Genomic DNA, 22097 nt, shown 5'->3' on the forward strand with positions numbered 1-22097 from the left:
TGCACACCAGAGCGTCTCGTTTTTTCGCCAAACGCAAACTCGGGTCCTGCAGCAGTTTTGCTGATTTTTGAGTCAATTCAGCCTCAAACACTAAAAAAATAAGAAAATGGAAAATCACTCTGAAAAACGCCAGATCACAGCGATTTTCCAGGCGTTTTTGTTACAGAAGCTGTTCAGTAACAGCTTTACTGTAACAAAATATAAAAAAAGCTACACAAAAACGCTCCAAAAGACGCTAGGCATGTTTAGAAAATCGCTCCAAACATGCCTAGAATCGATTTGAGAAAAACGCTTGCGTTTGCGGATCCGCTAGCGGTTTTTGGTGTGTACTGCCCTAACGTGGATCTTCTCATTAGAATTATCAACATTCTCTGTGGTTTCTCAAAATGTTATATCCTCTTAAATACATATGTGAATCGAATTGAGTGAGGATACTTGTTAACTAGTCTTAACCTCCTTGACGGTAATCCCGAGCTGAGCCCCCCCCCCCCCCCCCCCGAGACCCCTGCGCAGCCTGGCCAATCAGTGCCAGGCAGCGCTGAGGGGTGGATCGGGACTCCCTCTGACGTCACAACTTCGATGGCAAACGGGGGAAGCCCTAATGGAAATCCCGTTTAGAACGTGATTTCATGATGGGCCTGATCGCCGGAGGGGGCGGGGGGATGCCGCTGCTCAGTGGCTATCATGTAGCTAGCGCTAGGCTAGCTACGCGATTTAAAAAATAGTGCTGCGCTGCCCCCCTGGCGAATTAACTGTAACGCCAGAGGGGTTAAAAAAACTTTCTCCCAATTACAAACACAGACCTCTTTACTGCTGGCAGGAGCAGCTCTGCTGAATGTTTGGACAACTGGCAAGCAAGCAACATCTCCCCCTGTGCATAGAACTCTCAGTAACGAACATTCTGTACAGATCACCTGGCAGAACTAAAGATGTCGCCACCAGTGATACATTTCAGAATGTAAATCAGGGTGAGGAAAGATTTTACAATGACTAAATAATCTATAAATAAATATTGTAAAAGAATACGCAATTTTTTTCATTATGTTCCTCTTTAAAGTGGGCAGCAGGAAAACAGAGAGGAATGCTCCCTGTATGTATTTAGAGAGTTGAGCCTGTCTAATTTTCCCTCATCTGTAGCTAATCACAAGTGTAATTTGATCTACCAGCTGGCTGCCTCAGTAGAGCAGCTTTTTTGTAACAGGCTGTTAACCCTATGTCTGCTTCCATGAAAGCAGGAAGTAGACACACTGCAGATTTATTGCAAGATTTGTATCAGCTGCAACAAAGAAATGTTTTTCTGTAAAGGTTATTATGATGTTGCTTATCTTTTAGAGTAGAGAGGAAGTTCTGATTTCAGGTCCGCTTTACATCACATCCCCCTTTGGACCTGCATCATGACTTATTATTAAACACATGACTATATTCTATTATCTGTGTGAGAACATTCCGGAGGTGTCTTTGTGTTTTGCGCTGTCTTTGTTATTAGTGGAATCTTGAAGGACAGAGAGTCGAGTACACAACATTCCTGCTGCAGCAATTAATGACAGGTCTCCTTTCCTGTCCCCTATTATTAGACAGAGACCTACATTTTGACTGTTCCACTAAAGGGCACACATTACAGCGCCCACCACGGAACATTCCTTTCGTTTTTACTTCGTTCGTAAGCCGTGTCTGTCTACAGCTGCTAAACAGCGGGGGTGCGCGCCACGTGGAAAGTAATCCTGATTTAAATACGAACTGTACTGAAATTTAATAATGTAAGAAATCTGACATCTAACTGCTAAACAGTAACCAGCACAACTGCCATCTACGTGTTTACTATTTACCTGCATCAGTGTTTTACTTCTGCTAACATCGTAAAATATGCCTGAACAAGGGGACTAGAGCCCTGAAAGCTTGTGCTAACATCTGGAAATATGCCTGAAGAAGGGGACTAGATCCCTGAAAGCTTGTGCTACCATCTAGAAATATGCCTGAAGAAGGGGACTAGATCCCTGAAAGCTTGTGCTAACATCTGGAAATATGCCTGAAGAAGGGGACTGGATCCCTGAAAGCTTGTGCTAACATCTGGAATTATGCCTGAAGAAGGGGACTAGATCCCTGAAAGCTTGTGCTAACATCTGGAAATATGCCTGAGGAAGGAGACTAGATCCCAGAAAGCGTGTGCTAACATCTGGAAATATGCCTGAAGAAGGGGACTAGATCCCTGAAAGCTTGTACTAACATCTGGAAATGTGCCTGAAGAAGGGGACTAGATCCCAGAAAGCGTGTGCTAACATCTGGAAATATGCCTGAAGAAAGGGGACTGGATCCCTGAAAGCTTGTGCTAACATCTGTAAATATTCCTGAAGAAGGGGACTACATCCCTGAAAGCTTGTGCTAACATCTGGAAATGTGCATGAAGAAGAGGAAGAGATCCCTGAAAGCGTGTGCTATCATCTGGAAATACGCCTGAAGAAGGGGACTAGATCCCTGGAAGCTTGTGCTAACATCTGGGAATATGCCTGAAGAAGGGGACCAGATCTGGGAAAGCTTGTGCTAACATCTGTGAATATGACTGAAGAAGGGGACCAGATCTGGGAAAGCTTGTGCTAACATCTGGGAATATGCCTGAAGAAGGGGACTAGATCCCTGAAAGCTTGTGCTAACATCTGGGAATATGCCTGAAGAAGGGGACTAGATCCCTGGAAGCTTGTGCTAACATCTGGGAATATGCCTGAAGAAGGGGACTAGATCCCTTAAAGCTTGTGCTAACATCTGGAAATATCGCACAAAAGTCAACAGAGGCGCCCAAAGGATAAAATATGCTAAAATTGTTAAAATTCCTGAGGAGGCAGTGGTGACTCGCCTCCCCCAAGCAGACATTAAGCTGTCAGTTTTTCATCAGAACAAATTTATTCATATACTCCAAAACATAAAGCAACGCGTTCCGCAGGTATATTCCCGCTTCCTCAGGCAGTAACGAGGAGGAGTATCGCACAGCAAGAAGTCTAGTACACGCCTAGCTCCTCTGAGGCGATTTTAACCATTTTAGCATATTTTTGGCGCCTCTTCACTTTTTTGCGATACCAGTGTCCACCCCGGGTGGAGGGGTGCGATTACCCTTATTTCCTGAACTACAAAGAGCGACATCTTAGCCCTGAGTGGGGACAGGCCTAATCTCCCCACCTGCATTTACAGTGGTTGCCTACACGGTAACCCTGGTTTGTGAGTATTATCATTACTTACGTAATTTCTCTCCCTGCGGAGAACGGAACACAAGATCTTGTGGAACCGGATCGCCAGTGACGCTAAAGGCAAAAGAATCAGTGGAAACCTATGAGAATGGACAGCGTTGGCTCTGGCCAGGCTGGTCGCAGCACGTTTTGCCAATTCACCTGTCTTTAGTCACATTCCATCCACTGCAGGGGAGACGTGCCGGTAAACCAATCACAGCCCTGGCAAAAGCAAATGGAGCTGCTCATTGGATGGCAACAGACCAATGGGAATCCTCTCTCACTATTTGTTGAGTGGTGAACCAATGAGAATCCTCCCTGGCATAAGGATTCCCATTGGTCTGTTGCCATCCAATGGGCAGCTCCATTTGCTTCTGTTGGAGCTCCGATCAGTATATTCCGGTGCTTCTCCCCTGCAGTGGCACCCGAATGTAATGATGGCAGGGTGCACAATGGTGGGCATGTGAATAAAGCGACGTACCCTGCAACGGAGCAAGCGGATACTCTGTAATGCACTGCTAAAGAGGACCTGTTACCCAGGAGTGAACTTCCTGATACCCCATTTCCTGAGAAATCTTTACCTTTCCTCAAATAGATCATCGGGGGTGTCTGTATGGTTGATGTTGTGGTGAAACCCCACCCACAGTGTGATGTCATGACCATGGTGCTGACAGTTTCCTGTCTGTGAACCTCGTTGCATTGTGGGAAATAACAGCTTCTCCAACTGTCAAGCAACCATTATCTCCCTTTGCAAACAGAACTCTCAGTAACAAACATTCCGTACAGATCACCTGGCAGAACTAAAGATGTCACCACCAGTGATACATTTTTAGAATGTAAATCAGGGAGAGGAAAGATTTTACAATGGGCAAACAATGACTAAATAGTCTATAAATGAATATTGTAAAAAAAAAAAGGCAATTTTATTCATTGATTTCACTACAGGTCCTCTTTAAAGAGACTCTGAAGCGAGAATAAATCTCGCTTCAGATCTCATAGTTAGCAGGGGCACGTGTGCCCCTGCTAAACCGCCACAATAGCGCCGCTAAACGGGGGCCCCTTGACCCCCAAACCCCCCACTGCGACACTTGGTCGCAGACTTGGTCGCTCCTGGAGGCAGGGCTAACGGCTGCAGCCCTGCCTCCAGTCGCGTCTATCAGCAGCGCATCGCCGCCTCTCCCCCGCCCCTCTCAGTGAAGGAAGACTGAGAGGGGCGGGGGAGAGGCGGAGATACGCGCTGACAGACGCGCGTGGGGCAGGGCTGCGGCGGTTAGCCCTGCCCCAACCAGGAAGCGCTCCCCCGCATTAAGGAGGGGATTTGGGGGTGAAGGGACCCTCGTTAAGCCGCGGGATAGTGGCGTTTTAGCAGGGGCACACATGCCCCTGCTAGCTCTGAGGTCTGAAGCGAGATTTATTCTCGCTTCAGTCTCTCTTTAACCATCCGGTGCAATGTAAAACCCAGCTGAAGGCCTCAGATTTATTTTTCAGCTTTGAATTAAATTGATCAAATTCAGTCTTGTCCTTGAACTCTTCTAATGAGCACAGACTCTTCTGAATCTTCTGAACTGATTTTAAGACCTGTAACTTTGCTTCTGGTTATAAACTCGATTGTACACAGGCCTCTTGCTATGCACTCTGCCTTCCATGTCGGTACAAACTTAAAGAGACTCTGTATTTAAAAAAAGTTCCTCTGGGGGGTACTCACCTCGGGTGGGGGAAGCCTCTGGACCCTATCGAAGCTTCCTCCGTCCTCCTGCGTCCCACGGTGGTCTCGCTGCAGCCCACAGAATGCACAGCCAACAATCTGTCAGGCTGTGCAATATTTACCTTCCCTGGCTCCACCGGGTGCTCTCCGCTCGGAAATATGTGTAAATAGCCGATCTCTGTCAGATCCGCTCTACTGCCCAGGCACCGGAGACTTGCGGCTGCGCAGTAGAGCGGACCCGACTGGGATCAGCTATTTCCCCTTATCTCCGAGCGGAAAGCCCATACTGCGCCTGCACTGGAGCCAGGAAGGTAAGTATTGACATCCCCGCTATTCGGAGGGGCACAGCGAGACCGCTGTGGGACACAGGAGGACGGGGGAAGCCTCGATAGGATCCGGAGGCTTCCCCCACCCGAGGTGAGTACCCCCCAGGGGAAGTTTTGTATGTTGCAGATCCTCTTTAAGATAATATAATAACGTTTGTAAAGCACTTTGCTCCTATAGGACTCAAAGCGCATAGATACAGTATGTCTCAGAACAATACAGGGTTGCAGGCTGGACTGTGTTACAGAAAATAGTCACAAATGCCAGACTAAACAGGTGGCATTTCAGTTTGGACTTAAATGCTTCCAGGGATGGAGATGTCCTGATTGGGTGTGGCAGGGAGTTCCAAAGTGTAGGGGCAGCATGACAGAAGGCTCTGGTTTCAAAGGTTTTTAGTTGGACTCTGAGGGTGACCAGGTTATTAGATCCTTTTGATTTAAGATTGTGGGGGGTTGATGAAGTTGCAGCAAGTCCTTCAGGTATTTAGGGCCCAGATTGTGCAAGTATTTTATGCAGATCCAGAGAGACACATCTTCTGAATGAAGAAGAATCGAAAGGAGTGTTCTGCGGTGGGCATTGCGATGCGTAGCCCTTGTTGTGGAGCTAAGTAATGAGATCTTTCGTTAATTGCAGGAATGTTGTGTGCTCTCTTGTGTGTCCTTGAAGACTCCTAAAATCAAAAAAGGCTAAAAAATGCAAAGATAAAAGCACATCCTGGATGTTATTAGAAAGATAAAAGAAGCTCATTAGTGATGGATTTATTATTAAATCAGGAAGCAATTCAAGGGTATTATTTCTATTCAGAAATAGTTGCAGCAAATAGAAACCAGGTGAATACCTTTATATACTCGCGTATAAGCCTAATTTATCAGCACACAAAATGTGTGGAAAAGTCACCCCCTTGGCTTATATGGGAGTCAGTGGAGCAGAACGGATGGTGGAGCAGGTTTTGTTACAAGCAGAGAAGTGTAAGGATCGTGCACTAGTGATCCTGCTCTTGCCATCTGGCTCCCTGCTGTGTCTGTGCCCTGCCCCCCCCCCCCCATCCCCTGCAATATGGTGTGCAGAGACTACCTGCGTCCCCTGACTCCCTGCTGTGTCTGTGCCCCCCATCCCCTGCAACATGGTGTGCAGAGTGCGCTGCTCAAGACTTCCTGTGTCCCCTGGCTTGTGGAGCGGAGCGTGCAAGCAACGTGTCAGCGGTGCAATGATCGGGGATTCTTCCTGTGTGGCAATCGCTGTCTCTCCTATCTATGACGCCATCTAGTGGCGTGTTGAGACACAGCTGTATCATCCTTGGGGCACATCTGGCTTTGGTGAGGGGGGCTGACTTGTACTGGGGGAACATCTGGCTACTGGTGAGACTGCTATACTGGGGAGGGGAGTTATATGCGAGTCAATCACTTTACCTTGGCTTATATGTGTGTCGGCTTATATTCGAGTATGTGCGCTATGTTTTTTGCCATAGGGCTTGAGTTTAGAACTTCTTCGGCAGCGATTGGCGTTTGCTGTGTGAAAGGTATCTGTTACTTTGTGCCTGTATTGACAGTACTTGGGTGCTCCATCATGCTGGAAAAGGCATTGTTCCTCACCAGACTGTTCTTGGATGATTGGAAGACGTTGCTGTTGGAGGATGTTTTGGTACTATTCTCTATTCATGGAAAAATTGTGAGTGAACCCACTGAAGCAGCCACACACATGAATGGTCTCAAGATGCTTTTCTGTAGGCCTGATGGTAGCACTCGCCTCTTCTTCTCCAGACAATCGTTTGTCCAGATGCCCCGAACATTTTGAAAGGAGGCTTCATTATAGAAAATGACTCCATCCTCAACAATCCTCTCCCTGTCCCTGGTGTTTGTTCTTGGCGAGGAGTGGCTTCTTTGCCGCCCTTCTTGACACCAGGCCATCATCCAGAAGTCTTCTCTTCACAATGTGTGCTGAGGCTCTCACACCTGCCTGCTTCTGTCCTTAACAAGTTCTGAACGGGTGGCACCCCGATACCGCAATCATCTTTAGGAGACGTTCCTGGCGCTTGCTGGACTTTTTTGGGTGCCTTAAAGCCTTCTTCACAACAACTGAACCTCTCTCCTTGAAGTTTTTGATGATCCAAAAATTGGTTGATTTAGATGCAATGTTTGTAGCGGCATTATGCTGGCCTGTGAAGCCTTTTTTATGCAACGCAATGATGACTGCACGTGTTTCCTTGCAGATAACCATGGCTAACAGGAAGAACAATGATTTCAAGCATCACCCTCCTTTTAAAGCATCCAGTCTGCTATTGTAACTAAATCATCATAACAGAATGAGGAGCCTTGTGCTCCTCAACCCTCTCACCTATGTTAAAGGACACATGCAAGGAAATAAAAAAAAACTACTACTACCCAGGGCTTCCACCAGCCCCTGGCAGCTAATCTGTCCCTCACCGCAGCTCCGGTGTCCATGGATCTCCTCCGTTGCAGATGCTGACCTCGCCAGGTCAGATCTTCTGCGTGAGCTCACATGGGCTGGAGTGTTCTGCGTAGATGCAGTCCTTCTGCATAGTACATTCCAGGCCACAGGAGCGTGATCATGCAGGAGTAGAAGATCCCAACCTGGTGAAGTCAGCATCTCCAACAAAGGGGATCACGGGACATCGGAGCTGCGGTAAGGGACAGATCGGCTGCCAGGGGTTGGAGGAAGTCCCAGGTAAATAGTACTTGTTTTTGCTATTTCCTGGGATGTGGTCCTTTAAATAGAACATTACTGCAATGATCTCAGGAGGTCCTTGTGTGGCAATGCTGAAATGCGGTGGAAATTGTGATCCGTTCATTTTCATGGCAAAGAGGAACAGTTTATCTGATCACTCTTCATAACAATCTAATCGTAAAAACTGAAGTAGCAAACCTTTTTGAAAACCACTATTTGGGTCAAAACTTTTTGTTCAGGGCTGTACAGTATATCAGTTAAAATAATTTTATAGGCTATGTCCTTGAATTAAACTCACAATGGAGTTGGGGCGGTGACCGTTCTTCCCGTGGGTCTTGGCAATTTGAATTTGTCCAATTTTACTGAAATATAATTTGCGTACTCCAGAGAATGTTTTGTCCCGGGCGTAGTAATGATATAATCAGGTTTGTTCTCTGGTGTTTACTGTTCCGTTCCTTGAAAACCATCAGTCTGTCCTATTATCTAAAAGAGGACAAGTTGGATCAGGTCCTCCAATCTCCACATGAATTGCCCTCCCTAACTTTTCAGCACTGGATGTATCTCTCCGGGATTAAGGTGGCCTTCTCCATTATCGTCCTTTCACCCGATATCTCCAGGAGGCTTTTCTACCTGTCCAGGGATTCCTGGTAGATGTTCCAGAGTGTGCCGTTACCCAAGGAGAGGGAACTCTATACGGAGCTCTGCGGTTGGACATCCAGAGGACATTGCCTGCCTGCAATTAGGAGGAGACGTACATGTGGTGATTGCGGCTCTGTTGTGTGTGTAGAGGCCAGGTGGATTGAGTTTCGGCTTCTGTTGTCTTTTGTGTTTTGGTCATTAGACTCCATGTGCCGGTACAACCTGTCCTCCTTCTCCATCCTATCCATTAACTCTATACAGGCCGGCTTCCCATGTCCTGAGCAGAGTGTTCTAATTTTCATTGTGGGCCGCACAGGACCTGTGGAACATCTGGCCTCTTCAGAAGACATTTGGAGACGTTCCGATGTTTGATTACTCTTCTACCTGTAGCGTGATGACATAAGAATAATGACACTTTGTAGGGATTTTTTTGTTTTTCTCATTTTTAGTTGCTTTATATATTAACCAGTTCAATCTGATTCTTTTGCTACCCATGCCCCCCCCCCCCCCCCAACACTTACCCTTTTCCCCATTGTTAGGTTAAGGGGTGATTTCTGGGTACACAGTGTCGTTTGGGACCCTTCCTCCTCGCACTAGAGCGAGGAGGTGATTCGGGAGGAGGGGGGGAGGGTATTCCAATGCTTAGGACCATATTGCCTGGCGACATGCCGGACTAGATGCAGTGGGGGACACAGATGCACCTGTGTACTATTTACGTTTCGTGGTGGGTGGCGAACGGGGGTCCAGCTGTGACCTAGACCATGCACCAGTGGCTGGGGATGCTACATCTCCCAGCATGCACCTGCAGCCAGTAACGCTACATCTCCCAGCATGCACCAGCAGCCAGTAGCGCTACGTCCCCCAGCATGCACCAGCAGCCAGGGACACTACATCTCCCAGCATGCATCAGCGGCTAGGCACACTACATCTCCCAGCATGCACCTGCAGCCAGGGGCGCTACATCTCCCAGCATGCATCAGCGGCTGGGCACACTACATCTCCCAGCATGCACCTGCAGGAAGGGATGCTACATCTCCCAGCATGCACCAGCAGCCAGTAAGGCTACATCTCCCAGCATGCACCAGCAGCCAGTAACGCTACGTCCCCCAGCATGCACCAGCAGCCAGGGACACTACATCTCCCAGCATGCATCAGCGGCTAGGCACACTACATCTCCCAGCATGCACCTGCAGCCAGGGGCGCTACATCTCCCAGCATGCACCAGTGGCTGGGGACGCTATATCTTCCAGCATGCACCAGCAGCCAGTAACGCTACATCCCCCAGCATGCACCAGTGGCTGGGGACGCTATATATACCAGCATGCAGCCAGGGACGCTGCATCTCCCAGCATGCACCAGCAACCAGTAATGCTATGTCCCCCAGCATACACCAGCAACCAGGGACGCTACATCTCCCAGCATGCACCAGCAACCAGGGACGCTACATTTCCCAGCATGCATCAGCAGCCAGGATGCTACATCTCCCAGCATGCACCAGTGGCCGGAGACGCTACTTCTCCCAGCATGCACCAGCAGCCAGTAATGCTACTTCCCCCAGCATGCACCAGCGGCTGGGGACACTATATCTCCCCGCATGCACCAGCGGCCGGGACGCTACATCTCCCAGCATGCACCAGCGGCCGGGACGCTACATTTCCCAGCATGCACCAGTGGGCAGGGACGCTACATCTCCCAGTATGCACCAGCAGCTGGGACGCTACATCTCCCAGCATGCACCTGCAGCTGGGACGCTACATCTTTCAGCTTGCACCTGCAGCCAGGACGCTACATCTCCCAGCATGCACCAGCGGCTGGCGACACTACACCTCCCAGCATGCACCTGCAGCCAGGACGCTACATCTCCCAGCATGCACCTGCAGCCAGGACGCTACATCTCCCAGCATGCACCTGCAGCTGGGACGCTACATCTCCCAGCATGCACCAGCAGCCAGGATGCTACATCTCCCAGCATGCACCAGTGGCCGGGGACGCTACTTCTCCCAGCATGCACCAGCAGCCAGTAATGCTACTTCCCCCAGCATGCACCAGCGGCTGGGGACACTATATCTCCCAGCATGCACCAGCGGCCGGGACGCTACATCTCCCAGCATGCACCAGCGGCCGGGACGCTACATTTCCCAGCATGCACCAGTGGGCTGGGACGCTACATCTCCCAGTATGCACCAGCAGCTGGGACGCTACATCTCCCAGCATGCACCTGCAGCTGGGACGCTACATCTTTCAGCTTGCACCTGCAGCCAGGACGCTACATCTCCCAGCATGCACCAGCGGCTGGCGACACTACACCTCCCAGCATGCACCTGCAGCCAGGACGCTACATCTCCCAGCATGCACCTGCAGCCAGGACGCTACATCTCCCAGCATGCACCTGCAGCCGGGACGCTACATCTCCTAGCATGCACCAGCAGCCGGGACGCTACATCTCCCAGCATGCACCTACAGCTGGGACGCTGCATCTCTCAGCATGCACCTGCAGCCAGGACGCTACATCTCCCAGCATGCACCTGCAGCCAGGACGCTACATCTCCCAGCATGCACCAGCGGCCAGGGACACTACATCTCCCAGCATGCACCAGCGGCCAGGGACACTACATCTCCCAGCATGCACCAGCGGCTGGCGACACTACTCCTCCCAGCATGCACCAGCGGCCAGGGACACTACATCTCCCAGCATGCACCAGCGGCCTGGCACGCTGTGAGTATCTAACATAAATGGCATGGCAGAAGGGTACCCGAAAGTCTGCATCACAAACACGGTGCCGGAAAAACTCTGATTCCAGAGAGGGTTCCTACATGACCAATATTTTATCATTGTTATACTATATATTTAATGTTGCGCACATTCCGAGACCATACAGTGTGCCTGCTATCTGCACAGTGGAGCAGCCTCCGATGACGAATTGTATTATGTCTATTCCAGCCGATTGGCTTTGTCTGGTAGTGCCATTGTTTTTCTTGTGAAATTCCCAATGTTTGATGTGTCACATGACCCTCTTCCTATTGAAAAAAACAAAAGATGGATTCAAAATGGCCGACTTCAAAATGGCCGCCATGGTCCCCACCCATCTTGAAAAGTTTCCCTCCTCACATACTAATGTGCCACAAACCGGGAGTTAATATCACCAACCATTCCCATTTTATTAAGGTGTATCCTTATAAATGGCCCACCCTGTAGATATGATTATATACTCACAAAGGTGGGGTGCAGTTCCTGCATCCACCGTATAAGCCTGCAGGAAATTCACCTTCCCCACTCGGTGCTCCAGGTCCTGCTGGATACTGGATGGTCGCTCTCCTGTAGTCCTGCTCGGTGCTCCAGGTCCTGCTGGATACTGGATGGTCGCTCTCCTGTAGTCCTGCTCGGTACTCCAGGTCCTGCTGGATACTGGATGGTCGCTCTCCTGTAGTCCTGCTCGGTACTCCAGGTCCTGCTGGATACTGGATGGTCGCTCTCCTGTAGTCCAGCTCGGTACTCCAGGTCCTGCTGGATACTGGGTGGTCGCACTCCTGTAGTCCTGCTCGGTATACCAGGTCCTGCTGGATACTGGATGGTCGCTCTCCTGTAGTCCTGCTCGGTGCTCCAGGTCCTGCTGGATACTGGATGGTCGCTCTCCTGTAGTCCAGCTCGGTACTCCAGGTCCTGCTGGATACTGGGTGGTCGCACTCCTGTAGTCCTGCTCGGTATACCAGGTCCTGCTGGATACTGGACGGTCGCTCTCCTGTAGCCCTGCTCGGTACTCCAGGTCCTGCTGGATACTGGATGGTCGCTCTCCTGTAGCCCTGCTCGGTGCTCCAGGTCCTGCTGGCTACTGGATAGTCGCTCTCCTGTAGCTCTGCTCGGTATACCAGGTCCTGCTGGATACTGGACGGTCGCTCTCCTGTAGCCCTGCTCGGTACTCCAGGTCCTGCTGGATACTGGATGGTCGCTCTCCTGTAGTCCTGCTCGGTATACCAGGTCCTGCTGGATACTGGATGGTCGCTCTCCTGTAGTCCTGCTCGGTACTCCAGGTCCTGCTGGATACTGGATGGTCGCTCTCCTGTAGCCCTGCTCGATGCTCCAGGTCCTGCTGGATACTGGATGGTCGCTCTCCTGTAGCCCTGCTCGATGCTCCAGGTCCTGCTGGATACTGGATGGTCGCTCTCCTGTAGTCCTGCACTGTACTCTAGGTCCTGCTGGATACTGGATGGTCGCTCTCCTGTAGTCCTGCTCAGTACTCCAGGTCCTGCTGGATACTGGATGGTCGCTCTCCTGTAGCTCTGCTCGGTATACCAGGTCCTGCTGGATACTGGACGGTCGCTCTCCTGTAGCCCTGCTCGGTACTCCAGGTCCTGCTGGATACTGGATGGTCGCTCTCCTGTAGTCCTGCTCGGTATACCAGGTCCTGCTGGACACTGGATAGTCGCTCTCCTGTAGCTCTGCTCGGTATACCAGGTCCTGCTGGATACTGGATGGTCGCTCTCCTGTAGTCCTGCTCGGTACTCCAGGTCCTGCTGGATACTGGATGGTCGCTCTCCTGTAGTCCTGCTCGGTACTCCAGGTCCTGCTGGATACTGGATGGTCGCTCTCCTGTAGTCCTGCTCGGTACTCCAGGTCCTGCTGGATACTGGGTGGTCGCACTCCTGTAGTCCTGCTCGGTATACCAGGTCCTGCTCTATACTGGACGGTCGCTCTCCTGTAGCCCTGCTCGGTACTCCAGGTCCTGCTGGCTACTGGATAGTCGCTCTCCTGTAGCTCTGCTCGGTATACCAGGTCCTGCTGGATACTGGACGGTCGCTCTCCTGTAGCCCTGCTCGGTACTCCAGGTCCTGCTGGATACTGGATGGTCGCTCTCCTGTAGTCCTGCTCGGTATACCAGGTCCTGCTGGATACTGGATGGTCGCTCTCCTGTAGTCCTGCTCGGTACTCCAGGTCCTGCTGGATACTGGATGGTCGCTCTCCTGTAGCCCTGCTCGGTACTCCAGGTCCTGCTGGATACTGGATGGTTGCTCTCCTGTAGTCCTGCTCGGTGCTCCAGGTCCTGCTGGCTACTGGATAGTCAGGTGCATGCTGGGAGATGTAGCGTCCCGGCCGCTGGTGCATGCGGGGAGATATAGTGTCCCCAGCCGCTGGTGCATGCTGGGGGAAGTAGCATTACTGGCTGCTGGTGCATGCTGGGAGAAGTAGCGTCTCCGGCCACTGGTGCATGCTGGGAGATGTAGCATCCTGGCTGCTGACGCCACATCACCCAGCATGCACCTGCAGCCAGGACGCTACATCTCCCAGCATGCACCTGCAGCTGGGACGCTACATCTCTCAGCATGCACCAGCAGCCGGGACGCTACATCTCCCAGCATGCACCTACAGCTGGGACGCTGCATCTCTCAGCATGCACCTGCAGCCAGGACGCTACATCTCCCAGCATGCACCTGCAGCCAGGACGCTACATCTCCCAGCATGCACCAGCGGCCAGGGACACTACATCTCCCAGCATGCACCAGCGGCCAGGGACACTACATCTCCCAGCATGCACCAGCGGCTGGCGACACTACTCCTCCCAGCATGCACCAGCGGCCAGGGACACTACATCTCCCAGCATGCACCAGCGGCCTGGCACGCTGTGAGTATCTAACATAAATGGCATGGCAGAAGGGTACCCGAAAGTCTGCATCACAAACACGGTGCCGGAAAAACTCTGATTCCAGAGAGGGTTCCTACATGACCAATATTTTATCATTGTTATACTATATATTTAATGTTGCGCACATTCCGAGACCATACAGTGTGCCTGCTATCTGCACAGTGGAGCAGCCTCCGATGACGAATTGTATTATGTCTATTCCAGCCGATTGGCTTTGTCTGGTAGTGCCATTGTTTTTCTTGTGAAATTCCCAATGTTTGATGTGTCACATGACCCTCTTCCTATTGAAAAAAACAAAAGATGGATTCAAAATGGCCGACTTCAAAATGGCCGCCATGGTCCCCACCCATCTTGAAAAGTTTCCCTCCTCACATACTAATGTGCCACAAACCGGGAGTTAATATCACCAACCATTCCCATTTTATTAAGGTGTATCCTTATAAATGGCCCACCCTGTAGATATGATTATATACTCACAAAGGTGGGGTGCAGTTCCTGCATCCACCGTATAAGCCTGCAGGAAATTCACCTTCCCCACTCGGTGCTCCAGGTCCTGCTGGATACTGGATGGTCGCTCTCCTGTAGTCCTGCTCGGTGCTCCAGGTCCTGCTGGATACTGGATGGTCGCTCTCCTGTAGTCCTGCTCGGTACTCCAGGTCCTGCTGGATACTGGATGGTCGCTCTCCTGTAGTCCTGCTCGGTACTCCAGGTCCTGCTGGATACTGGATGGTCGCTCTCCTGTAGTCCAGCTCGGTACTCCAGGTCCTGCTGGATACTGGGTGGTCGCACTCCTGTAGTCCTGCTCGGTATACCAGGTCCTGCTGGATACTGGATGGTCGCTCTCCTGTAGTCCTGCTCGGTGCTCCAGGTCCTGCTGGATACTGGATGGTCGCTCTCCTGTAGTCCAGCTCGGTACTCCAGGTCCTGCTGGATACTGGGTGGTCGCACTCCTGTAGTCCTGCTCGGTATACCAGGTCCTGCTGGATACTGGACGGTCGCTCTCCTGTAGCCCTGCTCGGTACTCCAGGTCCTGCTGGATACTGGATGGTCGCTCTCCTGTAGCCCTGCTCGGTGCTCCAGGTCCTGCTGGCTACTGGATAGTCGCTCTCCTGTAGCTCTGCTCGGTATACCAGGTCCTGCTGGATACTGGACGGTCGCTCTCCTGTAGCCCTGCTCGGTACTCCAGGTCCTGCTGGATACTGGATGGTCGCTCTCCTGTAGTCCTGCTCGGTATACCAGGTCCTGCTGGATACTGGATGGTCGCTCTCCTGTAGTCCTGCTCGGTACTCCAGGTCCTGCTGGATACTGGATGGTCGCTCTCCTGTAGCCCTGCTCGATGCTCCAGGTCCTGCTGGATACTGGATGGTCGCTCTCCTGTAGCCCTGCTCGATGCTCCAGGTCCTGCTGGATACTGGATGGTCGCTCTCCTGTAGTCCTGCACTGTACTCTAGGTCCTGCTGGATACTGGATGGTCGCTCTCCTGTAGTCCTGCTCAGTACTCCAGGTCCTGCTGGATACTGGATGGTCGCTCTCCTGTAGCTCTGCTCGGTATACCAGGTCCTGCTGGATACTGGACGGTCGCTCTCCTGTAGCCCTGCTCGGTACTCCAGGTCCTGCTGGATACTGGATGGTCGCTCTCCTGTAGTCCTGCTCGGTATACCAGGTCCTGCTGGACACTGGATAGTCGCTCTCCTGTAGCTCTGCTCGGTATACCAGGTCCTGCTGGATACTGGATGGTCGCTCTCCTGTAGTCCTGCTCGGTACTCCAGGTCCTGCTGGATACTGGATGGTCGCTCTCCTGTAGTCCTGCTCGGTACTCCAGGTCCTGCTGGATACTGGATGGTCGCTCTCCTGTAGTCCTGCTCGGTACTCCAGGTCCTGCTGGATACTGGGTGGTCGCACTCCTGTAGTCCTGCTCGGTATACCAGGTCCTGCTCTATACTGGACGGTCGCTCTCCTGTAGCCCTGCTCGGTACTCCAGGTCCTGCTGGCTACTGGATAGTCGCTCTCCTGTAGCTCTGCTCGGTATACCAGGTCCTGCTGGATACTGGACGGTCGCTCTCCTGTAGCCCTGCTCGGTACTCCAGGTCCTGCTGGATACTGGATGGTCGCTCTCCTGTAGTCCTGCTCGGTATACCAGGTCCTGCTGGATACTGGATGGTCGCTCTCCTGTAGTCCTGCTCGGTACTCCAGGTCCTGCTGGATACTGGATGGTCGCTCTCCTGTAGCCCTGCTCGGTACTCCAGGTCCTGCTGGATACTGGATGGTTGCTCTCCTGTAGTCCTGCTCGGTGCTCCAGGTCCTGCTGGCTACTGGATAGTCGCTCTCCTGTAGCTCTGCTCGGTATACCAGGTCCTGCTGGACACTGGATGGTTGCTCTCCTGTAGTCCTGCTCAGTACTCCAGGTCCTGCTGGCTACTGGATAGTCGCTCTCCTCGGTATACCAGGTCCTGCTGGACACTGGATGGTTGCTCTCCTGTAGTCCTGCTCAGTACTCCAGGTCCTGCTGGATACTGGATGGTCGCTCTCCTGTAGCCCTGCTCGGTACTCCAGGTCCTGCTGGATACTGGATGGTCGCTCTCCTGTAGTCCTGCACTGTACTCTAGGTCCTGCTGGATACTGGATGGTCGCTCTCCTGTAGCCCTGCTCGGTACTCCAGGTCCTGCTGGATACTGGATGGTTGCTCTCCTGTAGTCCTGCTCGGTGCTCCAGGTCCTGCTGGCTACTGGATAGTCGCTCTCCTGTAGCTCTGCTCGGTATACCAGGTCCTGCTGGACACTGGATGGTTGCTCTCCTGTAGTCCTGCTCGGTACTCCCGGTCCTGCTGGATACTGGATGGTCGCTCTCCTGTAGCCCTGCTCGGTACTCCAGGTCCTGCTGTCTACTGGATGGTTGCTCTCCTGTAGTCCTGCTCGGTATACCAGGTCCTGCTGGATGCTGGATGGTCGCTCTCCTGTAGTCCTGCTCGGGTCTCCAGGTCCTGCTGGATACTGGATGGTCGCTCTCCTGTAGTTCTGCTCTGTACTCCAGGTCCTGCTGGATACTGGATGGTCGCTCTCCTGTAGCCCTGCTCGGTACTCCAGGTCCTGCTGGCTACTGGATGGTTGCTCTCCTGTAGTCCTGCTCGGTATACCAGGTCCTGCTGGCTACTGGATGGTTGCTCTCCTGTAGTCCTGCTCGGTATACCAGGTCCTGCTGGATACTGGACAGTCGCTCTCCTGTAGTCCTGCTCAGTACTCCGGGTTCTGCTGGCTACTGGATGGTTGCTCACCTGTAGTCCTGCTCAGTACTCCAGGTCCTGCTGGATACTGGATGGTCGCTCTCCTGTAGTCCTGCTCGGTGCTCCAGGTCCTGCTGGCTACTGGATAGTCGCTCTCCTGTAGCTCTGCTCGGTATACCAGGTCCTGCTGGATACTGGACGGTCGCTCTCCTGTAGCCCTGCTCGGTACTCCAGGTCCTGCTGGATACTGGATGGTCGCTCTCCTGTAGTCCTGCTCGGTATACCAGGTCCTGCTGGATACTGGATGGTCGCTCTCCTGTAGTCCTGCTCGGTACTCCAGGTCCTGCTGGATACTGGATGGTCGCTCTCCTGTAGCCCTGCTCGATGCTCCAGGTCCTGCTGGATACTGGATGGTCGCTCTCCTGTAGCCCTGCTCGGTACTCCAGGTCCTGCTGGATACTGGATGGTTGCTCTCCTGTAGTCCTGCTCGGTGCTACAGGTCCTGCTGGCTACTGGATAGTCGCTCTCCTGTAGCTCTGCTCGGTATACCAGGTCCTGCTGGACACTGGATGGTTGCTCTCCTGTAGTCCTGCTCAGTACTCCAGGTCCTGCTGGATACTGGATGGTCGCTCTCCTGTAGCCCTGCTCGGTACTCCAGGTCCTGCTGGATACTGGATGGTCGCTCTCCTGTAGTCCTGCACTGTACTCTAGGTCCTGCTGGATACTGGATGGTCGCTCTCCTGTAGCCCTGCTCGGTACTCCAGGTCCTGCTGGATACTGGATGGTTGCTCTCCTGTAGTCCTGCTCGGTGCTCCAGGTCCTGCTGGCTACTGGATAGTCGCTCTCCTGTAGCTCTGCTCGGTATACCAGGTCCTGCTGGACACTGGATGGTTGCTCTCCTGTAGTCCTGCTCGGTACTCCCGGTCCTGCTGGATACTGGATGGTCGCTCTCCTGTAGCCCTGCTCGGTACTCCAGGTCCTGCTGTCTACTGGATGGTTGCTCTCCTGTAGTCCTGCTCGGTATACCAGGTCCTGCTGGATGCTGGATGGTCGCTCTCCTGTAGTCCTGCTCGGGTCTCCAGGTCCTGCTGGATACTGGATGGTCGCTCTCCTGTAGTTCTGCTCTGTACTCCAGGTCCTGCTGGATACTGGATGGTCGCTCTCCTGTAGCCCTGCTCGGTACTCCAGGTCCTGCTGGATACTGGATGGTCGCTCTCCTGTAGTCCTGCTCGGTATACCAGGTCCTGCTGGCTACTGGATGGTTGCTCTCCTGTAGTCCTGCTCGGTATACCAGGTCCTGCTGGATACTGGACAGTCGCTCTCCTGTAGTCCTGCTCAGTACTCCGGGTCCTGCTGGCTACTGGATGGTTGCTCTCCTGTAGTCCTGCTCGGTACTCCAGGTCCTGCTGGATACTGGATGGTCGCTCTCCTGTAGTCCTGCTCGGTATACCAGGTCCTGCTGGACACTGGATGGTTGCTCTCCTGTAGTCCTGCTCAGTACTCCAGGTCCTGCTGGATACTGGATGGTCGCTCTCCTGTAGTCCTGCTCGGTACTCCATGTCCTGCTGGATACTGGATGGTCGCTCTCCTGTAGTCCTGCTCGGTACTCCAGGTCCTGCTGGATACTGGACAGTCGCTCTCCTGTAGTCCTGCTCGGTACTCCAGGTCCTGCTGGATACTGGATGGTCGCTCTCCTGTAGTCCTGCTCGGTACTCCAGGTCCTGCTGGATACTGGACAGTCGCTCTCCTGTAGTCCTGCTCGGTACTCCAGGTCCTGCTGGATACTGGATGGTCGCTCTCCTGTAGTCCTGCTCGGTACTCCAGGTCCTGCTGGATACTGGATGGTCGCTCTCCTGTAGTCCTGCTCGGTACTCCAGGTCCTGCTGGATACTGGACAGTCGCTCTCCTGTAGTCCTGCTCGGTACTCCAGGTCCTGCTGGATACTGGATGGTCGCTCTCCTGTAGCCCTGCTCGGGACTCCAGGTCCTGCTGGATACTGGATGGTCGCTCTCCTGTAGTCCTGCTCGGTACTCCAGGTCCTGCTGGACACTTGGTGGTCGCTCTCCTGTAGCCCTGCTCGGTACTCCAGGTCCTGCTGGATACTGGATGGTCGCTCTCCTGTAGTCCTGCTCGGTACTCCAGGTCCTGCTGGCTACTGGATGGTTGCTCTCCTGTAGTCCTGCTCGGTACTCCAGGTCCTGCTGGATACTGGATGGTCGCTCTCCTGTAGTCCTGCTCGGTACTCCACGTCCTGCTGGATACTGGATGGTTGCTCTCCTGTAGTCCTGCTCGGTACTCCATGTCCTGCTGGATACTGGATGGTCGCTCTCCTGTAGCCCTGCTCGGTACTCCAGGTCCTGCTGGATACTGGATGGTCGCTCTCCTGTAGTCCTGCTCGGTACTCCAGGTCCTGCTGGATACTGGATGGTTGCTCTCCTGTAGTCCTGCTCAGTACTCTAGGTCCTGCTGGATACTGGATGGTCGCTCTCCTGTAGCCCTGCTCGGTACTCCAGGTCCTGCTGGATACTGGATGGTTGCTCTCCTGTAGTCCTGCTCGGTGCTCCAGGTCCTGCTGGCTACTGGATAGTCGCTCTCCTGTAGCTCTGCTCGGTATACCAGGTCCTGCTGGACACTGGATGGTTGCTCTCCTGTAGTCCTGCTCGGTACTCCCGGTCCTGCTGGATACTGGATGGTCGCTCTCCTGTAGCCCTGCTCGGTACTCCAGGTCCTGCTGGCTACTGGATGGTTGCTCTCCTGTAGTCCTGCTCGGTATACCAGGTCCTGCTGGATGCTGGATGGTCGCTCTCCTGTAGCCCTGCTCGGTACTCCAGGTCCTGCTGGATACTGGATGGTCGCTCTCCTGTAGTCCTGCTCGGTATACCAGGTCCTGCTGGATACTGGATGGTCGCTCTCCTGTAGTCCTGCTCGGTACTCCAGGTCCTGCTGGATACTGGATGGTCGCTCTCCTGTAGCCCTGCTCGATGCTCCAGGTCCTGCTGGATACTGGATGGTCGCTCTCCTGTAGCCCTGCTCGATGCTCCAGGTCCTGCTGGATACTGGATGGTCGCTCTCCTGTAGTCCTGCACTGTACTCTAGGTCCTGCTGGATACTGGATGGTCGCTCTCCTGTAGTCCTGCACTGTACTCTAGGTCCTGCTGGATACTGGATGGTCGCTCTCCTGTAGTCCTGCTCGGTACGCCAGGTCCTGCTGGATACTGGATGGTCGCTCTCCTGTAGTCCTGCTCAGTACGCCAGGTCCTGCTGGATACTGGATGGTCGCTCTCCTGTAGCTCTGCTCGGTATACCAGGTCCTGCTGGATACTGGACGGTCGCTCTCCTGTAGCCCTGCTCGGTACTCCAGGTCCTGCTGGATACTGGATGGTCGCTCTCCTGTAGTCCTGCTCGGTATACCAGGTCCTGCTGGACACTGGATAGTCGCTCTCCTGTAGCTCTGCTCGGTATACCAGGTCCTGCTGGATACTGGATGGTCGCTCTCCTGTAGTCCTGCTCGGTACTCCAGGTCCTGCTGGATACTGGATGGTCGCTCTCCTGTAGTCCTGCTCGGTACTCCAGGTCCTGCTGGATACTGGATGGTCGCTCTCCTGTAGTCCTGCTCGGTACTCCAGGTCCTGCTGGATACTGGATGGTCGCTCTCCTGTAGTCCTGCTCGGTACTCCAGGTCCTGCTGGATACTGGATGGTCGCTCTCCTGTAGTCCTGCTCGGTACTCCAGGTCCTGCTGGATACTGGGTGGTCGCTCTCCTGTAGCCCTGCTCGGTACTCCAGGTCCTGCTGGATACTGGATGGTCGCTCTCCTGTAGCCCTGCTCGGTATACCAGGTCCTGCTGGATACTGGATGGTCGCTCTCCTGTAGCCCTGCTCGGTATACCAGGTCCTGCTGGATACTGGATGGTCGCTCTCCTGTAGTCCTGCTCAGTACGCCAGGTCCTGCTGGATACTGGATGGTCGCTCTCCTGTAGCTCTGCTCGGTATACCAGGTCCTGCTGGATACTGGACGGTCGCTCTCCTGTAGCCCTGCTCGGTACTCCAGGTCCTGCTGGATACTGGATGGTCGCTCTCCTGTAGTCCTGCTCGGGACTCCAGGTCCTGCTGGATACTGGATGGTCGCTCTCCTGTAGTCCTGCTCAGTACTCCAGGTCCTGCTGGATACTGGATGGTCGCTCTCCTGTAGTCCTGCTCGGTGCTCCAGGTCCTGCTGGCTACTGGATAGTCGCTCTCCTGTAGCTCTGCTCGGTATACCAGGTCCTGCTGGATACTGGACGGTCGCTCTCCTGTAGCCCTGCTCGGTACTCCAGGTCCTGCTGGATACTGGATGGTCGCTCTCCTGTAGTCCTGCTCGGTATACCAGGTCCTGCTGGATACTGGATGGTCGCTCTCCTGTAGTCCTGCTCGGTACTCCAGGTCCTGCTGGATACTGGATGGTCGCTCTCCTGTAGCCCTGCTCGATGCTCCAGGTCCTGCTGGATACTGGATGGTCGCTCTCCTGTAGCCCTGCTCGGTACTCCAGGTCCTGCTGGATACTGGATGGTTGCTCTCCTGTAGTCCTGCTCGGTGCTCCAGGTCCTGCTGGCTACTGGATAGTCGCTCTCCTGTAGCTCTGCTCGGTATACCAGGTCCTGCTGGACACTGGATGGTTGCTCTCCTGTAGTC

General features: G+C 53.3%; 1 protein-coding gene across 2 annotated transcripts in view; it reads left to right on the forward strand.

Moving 5' to 3' along the window:
• The window catches only part of PEMT (phosphatidylethanolamine N-methyltransferase), a 312808-nt gene that overhangs the window by 12370 nt on the left and 278341 nt on the right, over positions 1–22097 (forward strand). The window lies entirely within an intron of this gene.

This window comes from Hyperolius riggenbachi, chromosome 7 (assembly GCF_040937935.1).
Source record: "Hyperolius riggenbachi isolate aHypRig1 chromosome 7, aHypRig1.pri, whole genome shotgun sequence".
In the NCBI taxonomy this organism is placed as follows: domain Eukaryota; kingdom Metazoa; phylum Chordata; class Amphibia; order Anura; family Hyperoliidae; genus Hyperolius; species Hyperolius riggenbachi.